At 46.4% G+C, this 17,132-nt stretch overlaps 1 long non-coding RNA gene across 1 annotated transcript; it reads right to left on the reverse strand.

Annotated features, from left to right (window-relative positions):
- Nucleotides 1-724: 724 nt before the first annotated feature.
- Nucleotides 725-3,702, reverse strand: LOC141933645 (uncharacterized). The gene is made up of 2 exons (XR_012626168.1): nucleotides 3,672-3,702; nucleotides 725-2,626 (listed from the first exon to the last, which is right to left on the reverse strand). It is a non-coding gene; the product is annotated as an uncharacterized LOC141933645 (long non-coding RNA).
- Between the last annotated feature and the right edge of the window lie 13,430 nt (nucleotides 3,703-17,132).

The following is a 17,132-nucleotide window of genomic DNA, read 5'->3' on the forward strand; positions in this document are numbered from 1 at the left end:
CTTCTGCCGGTGATGGGAAGGCAAAGCATGTCCAGCACTCCCTTCCATCAGAGGGATTCTCCTGACGTAGTAGTTGTCCCCATTAGCTGTCAAGTTTTTGTATCACAGGAGAACAGATGCAGCCAAAAGAACCTTTACTCTAAAATGACTCCTCCAACTACACAAGCAGGCACGGGCAGCTCCCAATTTCGTTCCATGTACACAGCAACGCTGGGCGGTGAAGGCAGTCACCACTGACCAGAATGAGAAGTTTTAACACCAGCCTTTTTGTTTTCCAACCCTCTGAACATGAACTAGGTCAGGCCTGTCTGTCCTCGCTTGCCAAATACCATTACAGTGCCTTTACTCTAAGACAGTATCTCGACCAAGCAAAAGAAGTCCGAGAGAGCCGAACCTCAAGGCCAGCAGAGCCAAAGGCTATGGAGCATCAAACAGATGCACCCACTTGAAAGAGCTTTCAGAATTCTACAGCTTCTGGCGACACCGCCTGCAGCCAGGTTGGAACAAGTGACCCAGCTTAGTACCTGCCTCTGCTCCAAAGAACAGCAATCTCGTGGCTCACGACTGCTCTTTGGTACAGACGCGGGTCACCAACAAAATGCAACAGGTGGAGAAAAACAAAAGACTGACAGCAACTGAAACAGAACTCTTCTTTTTCCATTCCATCAGCCAGTTATAAAACTACCTGTCAAACTTGTGCACTTACAGAACAGAACCCAACAAGTAGCAAAAGAAAACCTTTTAATCAGAACAGATTAGTGCGTCCTTACAAGAAAGTCAGGATTTCAACTTACAAAGTCAGCATTATTGTTAACAAGGCACCTTTCCTGAAGAGGAAATCTTTGTCTTTTATCAAGTGTCAACTGTGTGGAAACAACAAAAAAAACCCAACAACCAAACAACCCCCACCAAAATCTACCCACAACCATACCTCCAAAATCTCTGTTTAGATTATATATATATATATATGTATAAAAATATAAAAACCACATCTTCATAGATGACAACTGTATCAATTTATACTTCAGGTCCTTCTCCTCCAGGAACCAGCTATGAAAGAATATGACAATTTTGTGTCAGTGCCATAGATTCAAGTTCTACAAAGCCATATGTGTCAGTTCTTGCGTTACAGCATTTTAGCAGATGGAGACTTCATGGTAGACCACAAAAGTGGGTTTTAGATTCAATATTATCTGCCTCTCCCAACAGAGGAGAACAGTTAATGCCAGAGAAGCACATGCCAAAAAAAAAAAAAAAAAAAAATCTCCACAATACAAAGAGCATTTAACAAACCAGAAAGGAGATCCCAGATGACACACGTTGTGGTTTTTGTCTTTGTTATTCACTTCAAGGAGATGATTCTGTCTAGAAACACTCCAGCTCCTTTTCAAAAGGACAAAGAACATGCTTCGTTTCATGAAGGATTTCTCCAATTGCTCATTCTTCCCCAGACTGTCTCCATACTGGGAAGCTGGTTTCCTCTTTCCAACCTCTATTGCCAGCAGAGCCCAAAAACTAATAAAGAGCCTGAATCCTTCGACAAGGAGCAGGGAATAAGTCAGCATAGAATTCTCCTGTGAAGCAAGTAACGAACTGAACAATAGGAAAAGAAATACAAAGGCAAAAACACAAGTAAGGGAAAAACAGAGGATAACCACTCCTTTTACTTATATATATATTCTTTTTTTAGACATTTATATCTTTGTTCTTAACATTTTAACCATCCCTTTTTCTGTATTCTAAATAATTAGCTGAGCACTTCTAAAGACAAAGAGCTTCGCTGCTTTTGGGACTGAGTAAGAAAAAGTCTAAAGCGTAGTCTTCCTGTGGTGGGAAGATGTGTCCCCAAAAGAGACACAAGACCTAATACAGAAACATCTCTGTGTCTTGATGAAAACCCGCCCTCAAAGAATCGCAGGCTTCTGCTTCCAGGGCAGCACACCACCAGCTGAACTGCACGGTTGTGATTTTACCTTGTGTAAGAAGTCAGAACATGCGCTGCCCTTTCAGGATGAGGAATAACCAGAGCAGAAAAAGGCTTTGAAATTCAGTCAAGAGGGCACTTGCTCAGACACACAGGAAGAAGGCGCAAGGCAGGTGAGACAGCAAAAGGGAGATTATTCCCCATTCCCACAGAGCCGACTTCGACTCAAGTCCGTCATTGTCTTCTCACACAAAATGAGGAACGTCCTCACGTAGGAAGTCCAGATTTTGTAGCCATCTATGCAGGCAAGCGAAAAACTACTGAGGGTCTGCTTCGGAGATATTTAGGAAACTGCAGAGTTCAGCAATTGCAGAATTACAATATTTAATTCCTCCTTATCAGCACATGATAAACTGAAAATCATCGTGCTTCTAATTTGGTATCATCCAACAGACCTCCAGATTTTTTTGCAGAGCACATAAAGATACAGCTCCCTGGGCATCACATGGCATTGCAATCACCAAATGACTCAAGAGTTTGTAGGCATCCAAACTGCTGCAAACACATTTACACAGAAGATAACGGATGAAACGCAGATAGATCCCACCCTACACTCTTACTCAGGCAAACACGCAGGAGTTACAAGCCACTGTACGAACCAGCCTCCAGAGTGGGCAGCAACATCAGCGATTCCCTTCACACCTGAAGATCAGAAACACACTCATCAAAATAAAATTCGGGCTGTGATCTCTTCACATTTACTGTCAATTACACCGAGTAAGGCAGTAAGATCACTTTTCCAGCACCATTCATACACACATATCCTCCGCAAGCTACTTGAAAGTAGCTTCTGTAACGAAACTGTCTGGAAAGCTCTGCTCGAGGCAGCTGAATGCAAACACTGACCAATTTAGAGGCACAGAAAATAAATGCACGCAGCCCTTTAACAACGACGACTTACCATTGTTATTTCCATTTAAAATGGAAATTTAAAATCTGGTCCAGTTTTGTGATTCTTCTGCCCTTGGGTGTAATCTCACTGAAGCAGCATTGGACAAAGTAAGGACGAACACATGACCAGGGACAGTGATTACAGTTTTGATTACAGAACTAATAGAAATCTCTGCATTAAGATGGTATTTGTTGGAACTAACCAATAAATCAGCCACACTTCAGTGTAAGCTTGATCAACTGACCACCCGCGTAAAGAAAGCTACCTGGCAACTAAAAAGATCAACTGTACTTTTCTGCTTGGTACCTAAAAATACAGATTCACCCTCTAAATCTGGACAATTTCTTGAATACCACCGATACTCAAAACAAGTTTCAAAGAGCAACATGGCATAACAAAGTAACACATATCCATCCTTCAGGCTGCTAGCTTTTTAAATCTTTGCCTAGGCCTTCAGGAAATGTGAAAGCAAACAAACTACTGGAAAGTTCAACACAGAACCTATGCAAAATTAAGGCTACAAATTAGGAACCGGTTACAAGTATTACAAATCATGCAAGAACTACCCTATGACATGGCTGTCCAGAAGAGATCACCCTCAAGGCTGAAGTCCAAGATTTATATTAATATAAATAATACATATATACATATAAATATAATATTATATATAAAAATATGATATTTAGCTGGCAAGTATTCCAAAAAATAAAACCACTTAGTTCATAGATCTTACGCAACATTCTGCACCAGGAAACCAAACACTGAAGAGCAACAAGAGGCAGAAATAACACTTACAATTCTGTAACATCTTCTAACACTGTATCCGAAAACCCAGTTTCAAGGAAAATAAAGCCCAGAATTTTAAAGTCAACATATTTCAAGGTATTTTCACTTTATACCCAAGTGTGATTTCATCTGTAAGATAAGAGACCACAATAACACTGTTAATCCACACAGAATGGTTCTATCCAGTGAACTCAAACCTCTCGCAAGCAATAAAGGAATCGAGCCGAAGCACAAAGTGAACGGCCTGAAACATTCCCATCAAAGGCTACTGACCAGCTCATCCTGAAGCGTTCCAACAATTTCCTTATCCCTCTTCACCCCAAGATGAACGCCTGAGCCTGTGCATTTGTCCACAAGTTGGGCAAATTAAAACGAAAAGCTTGAGCGGTACAAGAGATTCTTGTGGAGAACAGACGTTTTTGAGAACAACCCCCCTGATGTTGTGATGACAACAAAGTCACTGCCGCTGACACTGCTAAAACCCCACAGAAATAAGGAAAGAGAAATTAAAAACACAGACAGACAGACAGACACCCCACCACCACCACCACCACCACCACCACCCCTCCCACACACCCAACCCCGACGCCAAGCGCCCGCCCGCCGCGCGCCTTCCAACCTCACGACCCCGTTCAAACCTCCTGCCAAGCGGCGGCGCCCCTCCCGTCACCCAGAGGTGCTGCCGACGGCCCCTTCCTCCCGCCGGCCACAGGGCGGGATCCCCACCTCCGCCCGGACACCGGGAGAGCGCGGGAGCGGCGTAGCAACGACGGGCCCCGAGCGCGGCAACTGCTGAGAGGGGACAGTGCTGGCGCCAGCCGCCATCTTGGCTCCAGACCTGACCAGTCGCTCCCGACTCCCGCAGCGGCGAGGGGCCGGCCCGGCAGCCCCGACGAGCGGATGGCAGAGCCGCCGCTCCTCCCCCCCCAGCTCTGGCACCCCTCCCAGCCGCGCCCGCTGCCGGTGCCCCCCGGGCCCGCCCCTCGTTTTCCCCGACGTGCCGGGAGGGAGCGGGGGTCGCGACACTCGTGTCTCCCGGGGGTCGCGCGTGTCGGGCATGCCCAGGGAGCCACTGAAAAGGAAAACTCGCTCGGTCGCCTTTTCCCCCGGCGGGCCGCGCCACCTTGGTCTGTGGGCGGTAGAGGCGCTGCGCGCCCGGCCCGGCAGCCCTGGGGGGTCCATCTGCCCCTCCAGGAAGTCCGTCGTAAGGCAGAAGAAGGGGTTTAGGGGCTGCATTTCACAGCTGGTTTGGGGGATGGCTTTTTTCTGGTTCTTTTTTGCTTTTTGCCCATTGACTCACAAGAGGGCTGTGGCAGGCAGGGCTTGTGGAAGCCCTTTTGCTTCCAAAACACAGTTGGCTTTGAACCAAAAAACCACGGGCTTGTCAAAAGTGCGGCGCTTGCCTAATGCTGCAGCATTAAATAAAATGGGTATTTCAACTTGTAGAGCCATTGCCTGCTTTGTGGCGGGGCAGCCTCCAGATGTCCTCTGCCGGGAAAGGCAGTCCTGCCTCCAGAAGCGCAGGTACCTCTCAAAGGACGAACAGCTGCTGGCATCACAGGGCTACTGGCTTGCTTCAAAATGCGGTTAGTTCCCCGGTAACTCCAAATGCTCGGACTTTCTGTTCCCGAAGTGAAATACAACCTCTGAAATCAGCAGATGCCATTGCCCTGCCGGACCCCCCAGGCAAGTGCTTGGCTGTGGCCAGGGCAGAGATGTAATCACAGAATCAGAGGATCCCAGGTTGGAAGGGACCTCAGGCTTCACCAATCCTGCTGGCAAGAGCATGGTCTAGACAAGCTGGCCCAGCACCCACTCCAGCTGAATCTTAAACATATCCAATGTTGGGAAATCAACCACCTCCCTGGGGAGATTATTCCAGTGGCTGATTGTGACAAATGTTCCTCTTGTGTCCAGTTGGAATCTTGTACCCGTTACCCCTTGTCTTTTCCATGGGAGTCCTTGTCAAAAGGGTCTCCATCTTCTTTGTAGCACCCTTCTGCTGCGGGGGAAGGGAAAGCTTGCCTGCAACAGCATCTCTCCAAAAAGGGAAGGCTCCAAACTGAGCCAGGAAAAGGATTCCTGACCTACAGCCGTGCAGAACCACCAAATACAGGCACAGCATTAGAAGGCGTGCAAGAACACTTGCCAGCCCAAAGTGCACGCAGGCGCTGGAACTCCGTCTTTAACTGCGTGATCCTACGCGTGGGTTTTTGGCCCTCAGCATCACCAGCGAGCCCTACATCCAGCATCATCCGACCCTAGTCGAAGCCCGTCTGTACAGTCTACCAAGATAAAATAGATAAGGCAACACATAAGTCGAACAAAACAAACCAAAAACCATAAAGCGACAGACCATTACAGGAGACCCTATTTAGCCCAGCAAACACAAACTGCAGTGTGGTTTTTTCCTTCATTCCTGTTTCGAACTTGCACAATATTCTCTACACCATTCTTACTGTACAGCCTAACTTGAGACCAGACGCTCCCCAGTAGCTCGTAGCTTGGTCACCTGGCAGGACATTACAGAGAATCTGCCCACGTCAGAGGGGTCGGCTACACTCAAATCAACAAGATGTTCCCCATTTCTGCGGGCGACCATTCTGCTCCTTCAGTTCCCTTCGTCCTTGCTGGTCCACGTGCACGCTAATTCGGAAGGTACTTCCGAAATCATTTGCTGCCTGCAATGAATCAACTCCAGTCCGCTACAGCTGTTACTTTTGTCTGCATTTTTTGAAGAGCGGTATAAAATCTTTTGGGTGTTCACCGTGTGTTTGTGTTTGAGGGAGAGAGAGAATAAGGCACTAATCAACACCTGCAACCAAACTAAACAAAGCACTGAAGTATGCACCGGGTTTTAAACCGCTTTTCCGGCCACACTGTGTTTACCAGGCTTGGTGAATGCAGAAACGCTGCGGAAAGCTAAAATGCCTTCCCGCAGGCCACTCTTTTTTGCACTTAAGCAACGCAGGACTAAAAGGAGATGATAGAAATCTCTCTTCTCCCATCTGAAACGATCCTCTGTGAAGTCTTCCTTCACTTCCCGTTTTCTTTGTCATGTTCTGCACTCAGACCCCAAAAAAGTCAGCCCCCTGGGGAGAATTAATTACAGAATCTGGAGAAATTACAGAATTTCTTAGCCCCTCCTCCCTCCAGGCAGGAGCCCCATAGCCTCCTCTTAGGTGACAATTCAGGCAGAGTCCCTCTCCCTTAGCTCAGGAGAGCCACAACCCTCCTCTGGTGCCATATCCTACCTGAACCCTTCCTCCTTTGGGCCACAGAGATTCACATCAGCTGGAAAACGGCCTCCTGCAGCCAGTCCTCTGCACTTCATTTACTTCCTTGTGGAGCAAGTCCCCCACCGAGAGTGAGGGTTCATTCACAAAGAGCCTGTCAAACCTACGAGAAACCTCTTCCAAGGAGAACACCCTTAGTCTCACCACAATCTGCTGCCACTCTTAACCCATGTGCGGTAACTCTGGCGCACAGATAAAAAAATCGGCTACAGACGCGCTGAAGGAGGCTTCTGCGTGTGTGTGTGCGTGTGGCTTGTGGCCCGCTGCCCGATCCACCCACCCTCCTGCACAGAGGGCTGGGAGGCTGTCGCTGCCATTCTGACGAACAGTGAAAGGCGTTCTGCTCTTCCACTCCTCACTCGAGTTTTGCCGTAGAGACCTGGCACCTGCTGTCTTTCATGCTGCCTAAAGTCTGCTGACAGTTTCACGTGCGCCAGCCCTCCTTCTAGCCCCAAGGAAGAATGTCAGCAGAGAGTGGTGACTCGGTAAGAAAGGGCAAGATCGGAAGGGAGTCCAACTTGAAACGACTACATGTTTTCAAGTGTTCAGAAAGCCAAATCCGTTTTAGCAATAGGTTCTGATGCAAATCACAACAGAGAAGGCTGAGAGGACTCAGCGGCTTTTCTGAAATCCTCCCTGAGCTCCAGAGTTTTCACACCAGTCTTGGCTGTAGTGCATTCCAGTCCTACTACGATACAGGATTGTCTTCCGTTTCTTAGCAGTCCTTCGTAAGAAATACTAGACCAGAGGTGGGCAGAGGCAAGGGAGGGCTTGCTCTGGGCTGGCCGAGTTTTAGAAGCTGTCACTCCTGACCTAGGGCTATGCAGAGCTGCACGTTCTCTGTCAAAATTATCCCCGTTGCGCTATTACATCTGTATAATGCTAAGAACAGATCAGAACGTGCTGTTTCAGGTTGCAGTCTATCACTAAATCCCGGGTTTCGAGGTGCTATCCAGACCTGTGTAGAAACATCCTTAGAAGCGTACGGAAGCATGCTTCATTCGATACTACAGGTGCCAAGTGCAGTACCTGGGCAGCTGCTAGAACAAAGTAACTACATGCTCCTCTACCCTTCCACAAACATCCCAGCTGCTACTGCATGGACAATACTCCTGAGCTGGGGTTTTTCCTCCGTCCTTTTGAGCATCATCCCCATTTGCCATGTGAAGGTAGAAGCCAACCAGTCCTGGACCTCCAAGGGCACAGAGTCAGACTGGATGTCACCGAGCTCATCTTCCGTCTCCAGCAAATGCCTAGAAGGTGGCGGAGAAAGATGGGTAAGCGGACTCCCTTGGAGAGCGTTGCAACGTTATTAATCAAAAAGAAACTCACGTATATTGCCATTAAAGCGGTTATTAAAAGTCTTTGGCTCGTCAGAACACAACCGAACAAGCCTCCAACAGATTGCTTATTCTCTCGTGTAGTTAAATCTCAGATTGTGAAACTCACCACCAGGCCGACAAACAACAAGTATCAGCCTTCTGAAGCACAGCTACGTCATCATCCACTGACTTCTCGTCTTCAGCTCGCCAATACTCCTGACCTTTCTGCCCTTCAGAGCTCATTCCCAGTCACCTCTGACTTCCCACTTAGTACCACACAGGCCTCTCCTTTCCCATTCTGGTCACCTGCGGTGACTCTACAAGTGCATTTAGCACTGGGCAAAGGGCATCGAACAGAGAGGGGAACGCCCCTGCCATGTCTTACCAGTCTACCTCTATCATGGCCTGCAGCAAACATTTCTTTTCTTTCCAAGACTTGATACAAGTGAAAAGATTTAACACTATTCAAAGGGAATAGAGGAGTAGGAAATTAGAAACTTTCAGAAAAAGCCGGACACAATTGTCATGAAAACCTTTCTCCAAAATAATACAGATTAAATTTACGATTGCTTTTGATCTCCTCCCCTGCCCCGGGAAACTTAAAGAAGCTTTCAGACCAGGGATTGAAGATCTGCTCTACGCGGAACACAATATTCTAATGTTTAAAAACATGTTGTCTGTGAATAATAAATCTCGGCTAAAACAGCTTTCCCAGCTGGCGTGTAAATTACAATGTCGTGTCGTCGGTGCTAGATATCAGAAGAGTGCTGCCGTCTGTAGTTAACTCACCCAGTTTCGCCAGTGTATACTGGCTCAAGAACAGCCTATCAAGTCGCAGCATATTCCAAACTCTTCCTTAGGTCTACAGCTGAAGCTTCCCCTCTCTCCAGCTGCTTTACCAAAGACCAAAACCTAGGCAAAAGGAAAACAGAAATTTGATTAGTACAAACAGAAATAGGTTTGAGAGTGAGCGTCAGCTCAGAACTGCATCCAGCCTGAGACCCCGCATACATGGTTGGCAGGGGGAAACTTTTGGAAGTCTACAAGGTTCTTTAAGCCGTATACAGGGAATCAACAGAAATCACTTCTCGGATCTCAGCCACAGGGATGCTGGGGAAACATCCCATTATATTCAGGCTCAAATAGGTCAGTGTGTTATGGTTGTCCCTTACCCGTACTGAAATCCGTTAAAATAGAAATCACTTGGAATTTAACACATAAGCTAAGAGAGGGCAACTTCATTCCAGCCATAAGGGAGGAAGTAACTTCTCGAGTAGTATCTGTTGACAATGAATAATGATGATGAATGGTTTTACTCTCTCGTTGTCTGATCTTATGAATGAACCTTCCCAGAAGATAATTAAGGTCTCTTCTTCTGACGTACATCCTCCTCTAGAATTACCACTGTTTATCACTTTTTCAGACATTACAACCTTTCTTTGAGGGACATTTTAGAGCAGGCAGGTAAACAGTTATGGAAAAAAGTTGGCTGGCTCTTCCTTAACAACAGTCTAGGTGGAATCCGGGTATATCCTACGGTCTTCCTCGGTGCCCCAGGAGATTTCAGACCGTTGTTGTGTTACTTGCTCTGAAGCTAACTTAGCGTACCGTAAGGACAGTCTGGAGATATTATAAATCCGCAGTGCATTACGTCTAATCCAGTAAAGTTAATCCACTGTGGAGATATTCTGCTGAATCTCTCGGTGATTTATTACCTAGGACAACAAAATACCCAAACCCTGTACGGTAAAGGTTCTGGCATGCGCATCTGTCACGTTATTTTGGAGGACTCCATCTGTTCAAAGCAAGGGAAATGGAAGTTCTCTTAGTCTTGCTTTGCATAACCCGCTCCTTCTCACTCCCCCTACCCCCTTCTCGACGGGTGTAGCTGATGTCAGCCATTTCATAGGAAAATTTCAATCAGCCCTGCTGGCTGCACAATTAGAAAGGTTAAGATGGATTACTTAAAGGTAAAATACATTGAAGTAGCGAACTCATTCAGAAGTAAAGGTATTTTAACTTCCTACAGCGCCTCCTTTTTAAGTGCAATAGAGTCATTCTGCTTCTGCTCTGGAAAAGCGTGCAGATGCATTACTGCATGTCAGGTTTGCACCTCTAATTAATTCGCTATTTATGTTTGGGTTCTAAATGCAGTGCTCTGTACGTTTAAGAAACCCTTGTTTCGGATGGGATCGTTCTCACATGAGTTGAGTTTATTGAAATTGCTTGAAAATCAACTGTCTTTTTCAGAACTAAGAGAGCGTGGATGTGAAAAGGGTGCAGAAATGGTGGGTTTATAGCAAGCATTTACTTGTTAAATAGTTTTAATGATTTGTGTAAGAATATCTATTTTAGCTTTCATATAGTTGTTAAAGATTTACTGCAAATCAATGACAAACTTGCGGCTTTAACGTGTTTCTTTTACTGTATGAAAAATCTTCACACTGAATGAACTCCTTCATGCCTTAGAGTTGAATGGAGCTACATCCACTCGCATGAAAGATCCTGTGGAACCGATTTGTGCGAGGACTAAAAGGAGATACAATTCAGCAGGGAGTGTTTAGACTTTGCTAAAAACTGCAGAGACTTTGTTTAGTGTTAAAACACGAGACAATTTCATCTTCTTGTCTGGGGTGGCTTTCTACAGGTGGATTTCCTAGCAAATTTTTTAGCGTGGCATAGCATAGAACTGAATAGCAAAGAATTTTTACATTTGGAAGAGTCGGCGTTTGCCTGGCTGTGCTTTGGGCACGGATGCAAATGCTCTAGGTGTGAAAATAAGCAGCCTTTTGGCCACACCAGTGGCCACACCCTGCACCCCCTTGTTTTCCAAAGCCTGTGGCGTTTCCATGGCGGTCTCTTGGCCCCGCCCCCCCCCCCCCCCCCAGCCTATGGCTCTGGTCACACTCTGGCTTTCCTCCAGGCTGCAGCTGCTGAAATCACCCGTCTCGGGGCCCTGGACAAGGGTTTGTGTCCAGCCACATCAAGTCCCTGGTCCTCCTCGCTGCGTGGCCTCATGGCTGAGAGCTCTGGCGCAGAGAGGGGATGGCTAAGAGGAGTGGTCTCTGGGCGGTGGGCGGGGCTGTGGGGGGGGCTCCGCCCCCCAGCCCCATGTCACAGTGCCACCACCCGGCAACGCAGCGGTGACGGTGCCCCGGGGGGGGGTATCCAAGGCAGCGTCCTCCATGTCCTGCTGCCAGAGCTGGCCTGGGGGCAGCCCGAAGACATCCGAGAGGAAGTCCTCGGGGAGCCGGCAGAATTACTTGCAGGAGGGTAAGGGAGCTCGCTGATTCTTGCCCCCAAGGTCGAGCAGGCCGGGGCCATTTGGCCCCAGAGATGGCTCCAGGTTGAGGGAGAATAGGGCTTGGGCATCTCCTGGGATGCGTGACCAGCCTGTGGGAGGAGGAGGCAGGTCTTGCTCACATGCTCAGGGAGTAGCCGATCGCCAGCGCTGGGGTCAGGAAGGAATTTTCCCCCGGGGCAGATTGGCACTGGTCCCCGGGGGTTTTTCACCTTCCTCTGCAGCATTGAGCGTGACCACTTGTCAGGGCTCCTCCGGTCCATTTTGGCTGCGTTACTGCCTGCTGCTCACGCACCACAAAGATGGCCTCTCATGCCTTGCAGCTGCGGGGAGGAAGGCTTTTTTTCCCCCAGGGTGGGCTAGCAGGTGTCCCCGGGGTTTTTTTGCCTTCCTCAGCAGGTTTTGGAACACAGAAAGGAGCCTTCTCATCAGTGTGTGTCCTCCTTTGGAAAATACCCCACAGTACCAGCCACCACAACCTCTCTTTCTTCTCCTTCTTCTCCTTCTTCCTTGTCGTCTTCCGCATCGTCTGCGCCGTCATCTTCTTCTGCGTCGTCTTCTCTGTCGTCTTCATCGCCTTCTTCCTTCTCTTCTTCATCTTCTTCTTCTCCATCATCTTCCCCGTTGACTTCTGCGTCGTATTCCGCGTGGGCTTCTGCGTCGTTTTCTGCGTCGCGTTCCGCGTCGTCTGCGCCGTCACCTTCTGCGTCGTCCTCCTCATCTTCTTCTTCTTCATCATTCTCTTCCAAGGCGGTTTTCTCATTCTGCAACTAATTCTTATTTTCTCTCTCTGCCAAGGCCAACCGTTAGGACCTTTCCATGTCAAATACATGCTTTACACTGTAAAATAGATGTCTTGAAAGTACAGGGGAATAATAATATGCATAAAATGCATGATCAATAACTGAATTTTTAGGAGTATTCCTTAGTTAGAGGCTTTCCAAAGAAAAGTGTGAATTCAGCCAGTTCACTGGAGCTTTTTTTGCTAGACACTCTCCATGATGCTTTCATCGTGGGTGACATTGGTTTGGGATAGAGACATGTGTTACAGGATACCCATATTCTAACAAACACTGAAGTGACTATTCAAACAGAAGCAAGAACTAACTTCCTTTGTGCTGCTAGACGACACCCTAGCCACCTCTTTGACAGTCTATTTCTGTGGAACTAAAAGAAAGATTTGGTATGTTCAGGGTCACAAAACAAAATTAGCGTGCTGTAGGAGAAAGGCACTATTCCCGCTTCTTCTAGGGCCTGAGGAATGCAGGTAGGAGCTAGGAGAGGGGCAGCAGGACCACTCTTCAACGTAGCTGATGATAGCCATCAAACCAATGAGGTTTGCTCTCAGTGTCTAAGGAAAAACCCAGCATGCATAGCTTCTGAAGGCAACTCGAGGATTTTTTTAAGGAGAGGAACTCTGATGGTCAAGCGCTTATTGAAAATCTGTCGGCACTAAAACGGTCATTTCATGTGAGAGGTACCAGAGTAGATTAAGCTCTGTCATAACTCCATTTGAATCAGCAAGGTATCCTAGGATGAGTTGAGGCTGCTCATGAAGATACAAACCACTAGGCAGGTTCAGAGTCAGCTCAGTCAATCTTGGTTCAAAATCAACAGAACTGAAAATGCAGACAAAACCAGGCCATTTCCTTTAATGAACTGAGACTTTGCAACAGCCCTGGCTCCCATTCGGTTAAAAAGTAAATTCTAAATAGGTGTTTTGTTTTTCCTTATTTTCAAAATTCGAACCTACTCCTGTCTGTTCTCAGTTTAATTTTGGCTGCATGTAAAGTCGTCGCATTTCTGTAGCAAAAATCCTGACGGCTTAATGACAAGTTATGTATGCAAAGAGATACCATTGCTACAGGCTCTCCTACTCCATCAGAAATATCAGCCTCCCCGACAAGCAACCTAAACCTCCTCGTACGGCAGGAGGGTAGTAGGGATCAAAGAAATGCACGGTCTAGTTGGCTTAATCATCTCCTGGAGGATGTTGGCAGAGCTTGGGCATCTCACTAGTTGTAGTCGCTGGCACAGCTCTGAGTTCAGGTCAGAGCTGAAGCTGAGAAACAGCGACAGGGACTCGTTGAGCAGCTTGGCTGCATACAGAAGAGGGTGGGAGCTGCCAAACAAGGCTCCTAGGAAGCAGGGTGTGTGAGACAATGAGCATGGTGGACAACCTGAACCACCCGCCCAGGTCCTGGCTGCTGCCGTCTGGAGACAAAGTGGTGCGTTTACGGCTGGGGCATTGCAGAGCGTACCTCAGTGCTGTTGCCGTGGAGGCCGGGGGCATCATCGCAGAGTTTCTCGGGAATATGCAATTCCTCTTAGATATCATCAGATCTACCTTCACTTCTGTTTCTTCTTTTTCTTTGCCGTTCGTTCTTGTGCGAACATAAAGAAGATTCCAGTCTCTGCTTACAGCAACCATACTAACACGATGTACGGTATCATCAGAAGAAAAGCATGGCTACAATGGTCCTATCTTCAAAGAAAATTCATGCTCAGCAGGTGCAGGCAATTTCCAGTCAACTTGGCCCTGAGCAATGTGACGGTCTTACTGTGCTTAGAATCAAAGTCCACGTGTGGTGGACTTTGATACTAGGACAATGTCCTCAACAGAAGAATCGAGTATGAATAATCTTCTAGATTTTTAAGGTCAGTGCTGTAATGTCACGGCATTAATTTCATTAGCCCAACTTGATCAAAATTTTAGACCCGCTTCTTATCATGCTTTAGTCCCTATGACTGATGAAGCATGAGAGTGCTAGAAGAACACTGGTAACAGTAACTGGTAACTGATACACCGTAACTGGAGGCAAGTTCAATTCTGGGGCACCATATGAAAAGAAAGGATACGTGGGTGTGCGAGAGTAACCCAGCACTCTGATACCCTGCCATGCAGAGGAATTACTGCATTCATACTTACTACGTAGAAAACGGTCACGGTCATGGAAAGTGAAATGATTTTTTTGAGGTTATACATCAAAATTAACCTTCGTATTGTACGATGGGTTTCATCCAGCTAGATATTATTTTTGCCACCTTGATTTTTTCCCTCTACTTCCTAAATTCACTCGGAGTTAACGCTTCCTAAGGATGTTTGCTCTGCTAGGGTTCTTCTTTAATTTGCTAGTGTTCTTGTTAAATTACCAACCTTCTTTTGTTCTGAGTTCAGGAGGGATTCAAAACACCCACTGTGTTTCAAAGACAGCCTTTCTACAGAAAGCGCTGGTTCCCATAAGGGGAAACGCAGAGTAAAAATTCCTTGCAAGAGGGTGCGATTTCATGATCAGCTATTACTGGACGGGTCAATAACCGCTCTTGCTCCATCAAATACTCCGATCGTGCTTTTCCGCACCACTTTTAATCCCTGAGAATTTTGTAACTGAAAACTAACCAAGCAGACTACCCTTCTCCCCACCCAAACCAGACGCATCTTCACTCAACCAGTTATCAGGCAGGCTGCTCTGACCAAGTACTCGTGTAAAGGACTTCATAGGGAAACCAGAGAAGAAAAGGAGTTGGAGCTGACCTCAGTGTTGGCTAAGCTCATCACGAAACAACAGCCTCAATATTTTCCTTCAGTTGTGTCCACAAACATGCAGGCAGCTTTTGGATAGCTTGGTCCTGGCAGCAAGGAGAGCAGGACTTCTAAAACAGATCCTGAAAGAAACAAAACCAAAATGCTAATGTTCCCCAAGATGTTAAGGCAATTCAGCAGCTAGGAAAAAAGTGCTTAATGTCATGACAAAAACATTTGGATAGTCATCGTACCTCTTTTAATGGGTAATCCCTTAAATTAAAACATTCTTTAAAAACCACAAACACAAAACCCCCAAACCCACGCCACTTTATGCACGATACAAAAGAATTTCATTACCTGGTTGACAATAAAAGCATCTCATCTTAAGGCAACCAAAAGTAGGCATAGAATCTTACGCTTTGACAAGGAATTCTGGATTATAATGAATGGTTTTACTCTCTCGTTGTCTGATCTTATGAATGAACCTTCCCAGAAGATAATTAAGGTCTCTTCTTCTGACGTACATCCTCCTCTAGAATTACCACTGTTTATCACTTTTTCAGACATTACAACCTTTCTTTGAGGGACATTTTAGAGCAGGCAGGTAAACAGTTATGGAAAAAAGTTGGCTGGCTCTTCCTTAACAACAGTCTAGGTGGAATCCGGGTATATCCTACGGTCTTCCTCGGTGCCCCAGGAGATTTCAGACCGTTGTTGTGTTACTTGCTCTGAAGCTAACTTAGCGTACCGTAAGGACAGTCTGGAGATATTATAAATCCGCAGTGCATTACGTCTAATCCAGTAAAGTTAATCCACTGTGGAGATATTCTGCTGAATCTCTCGGTGATTTATTACCTAGGACAACAAAATACCCAAACCCTGTACGGTAAAGGTTCTGGCATGCGCATCTGTCACGTTATTTTGGAGGACTCCATCTGTTCAAAGCAAGGGAAATGGAAGTTCTCTTAGTCTTGCTTTGCATAACCCGCTCCTTCTCACTCCCCCTACCCCCTTCTCGACGGGTGTAGCTGATGTCAGCCATTTCATAGGAAAATTTCAATCAGCCCTGCTGGCTGCACAATTAGAAAGGTTAAGATGGATTACTTAAAGGTAAAATACATTGAAGTAGCGAACTCATTCAGAAGTAAAGGTATTTTAACTTCCTACAGCGCCTCCTTTTTAAGTGCAGTAGAGTCATTCTGCTTCTGCTCTGGAAAAGCGTGCAGATGCATTACTGCATGTCAGGTTTGCACCTCTAATTAATTCGCTATTTATGTTTGGGTTCTAAATGCAGTGCTCTGTACGTTTAAGAAACCCTTGTTTCGGATGGGATCGTTCTCACATGAGTTGAGTTTATTGAAATTGCTTGAAAATCAACTGTCTTTTTCAGAACTAAGAGAGCGTGGATGTGAAAAGGGTGCAGAAATGGTGGGTTTATAGCAAGCATTTACTTGTTAAATAGTTTTAATGATTTGTGTAAGAATATCTATTTTAGCTTTCATATAGTTGTTAAAGATTTACTGCAAATCAATGACAAACTTGCGGCTTTAACGTGTTTCTTTTACTGTATGAAAAATCTTCACACTGAATGAACTCCTTCATGCCTTAGAGTTGAATGGAGCTACATCCACTCGCATGAAAGATCCTGTGGAACCGATTTGTGCGAGGACTAAAAGGAGATACAATTCAGCAGGGAGTGTTTAGACTTTGCTAAAAACTGCAGAGACTTTGTTTAGTGTTAAAACACGAGACAATTTCATCTTCTTGTCTGGGGTGGCTTTCTACAGGTGGATTTCCTAGCAAATTTTTTAGCGTGGCATAGCATAGAACTGAATAGCAAAGAATTTTTACATTTGGAAGAGTCGGCGTTTGCCTGGCTGTGCTTTGGGCACGGATGCAAATGCTCTAGGTGTGAAAATAAGCAGCCTTTTGGCCACACCAGTGGCCACACCCTGCACCCCCTTGTTTTCCAAAGCCTGTGGCGTTTCCATGGCGGTCTCTTGGCCCCGCCCCCCCCCCCCCCCC

Source organism: Strix aluco, chromosome 1, assembly GCF_031877795.1.
Source record: "Strix aluco isolate bStrAlu1 chromosome 1, bStrAlu1.hap1, whole genome shotgun sequence".
Taxonomy (NCBI): domain Eukaryota; kingdom Metazoa; phylum Chordata; class Aves; order Strigiformes; family Strigidae; genus Strix; species Strix aluco.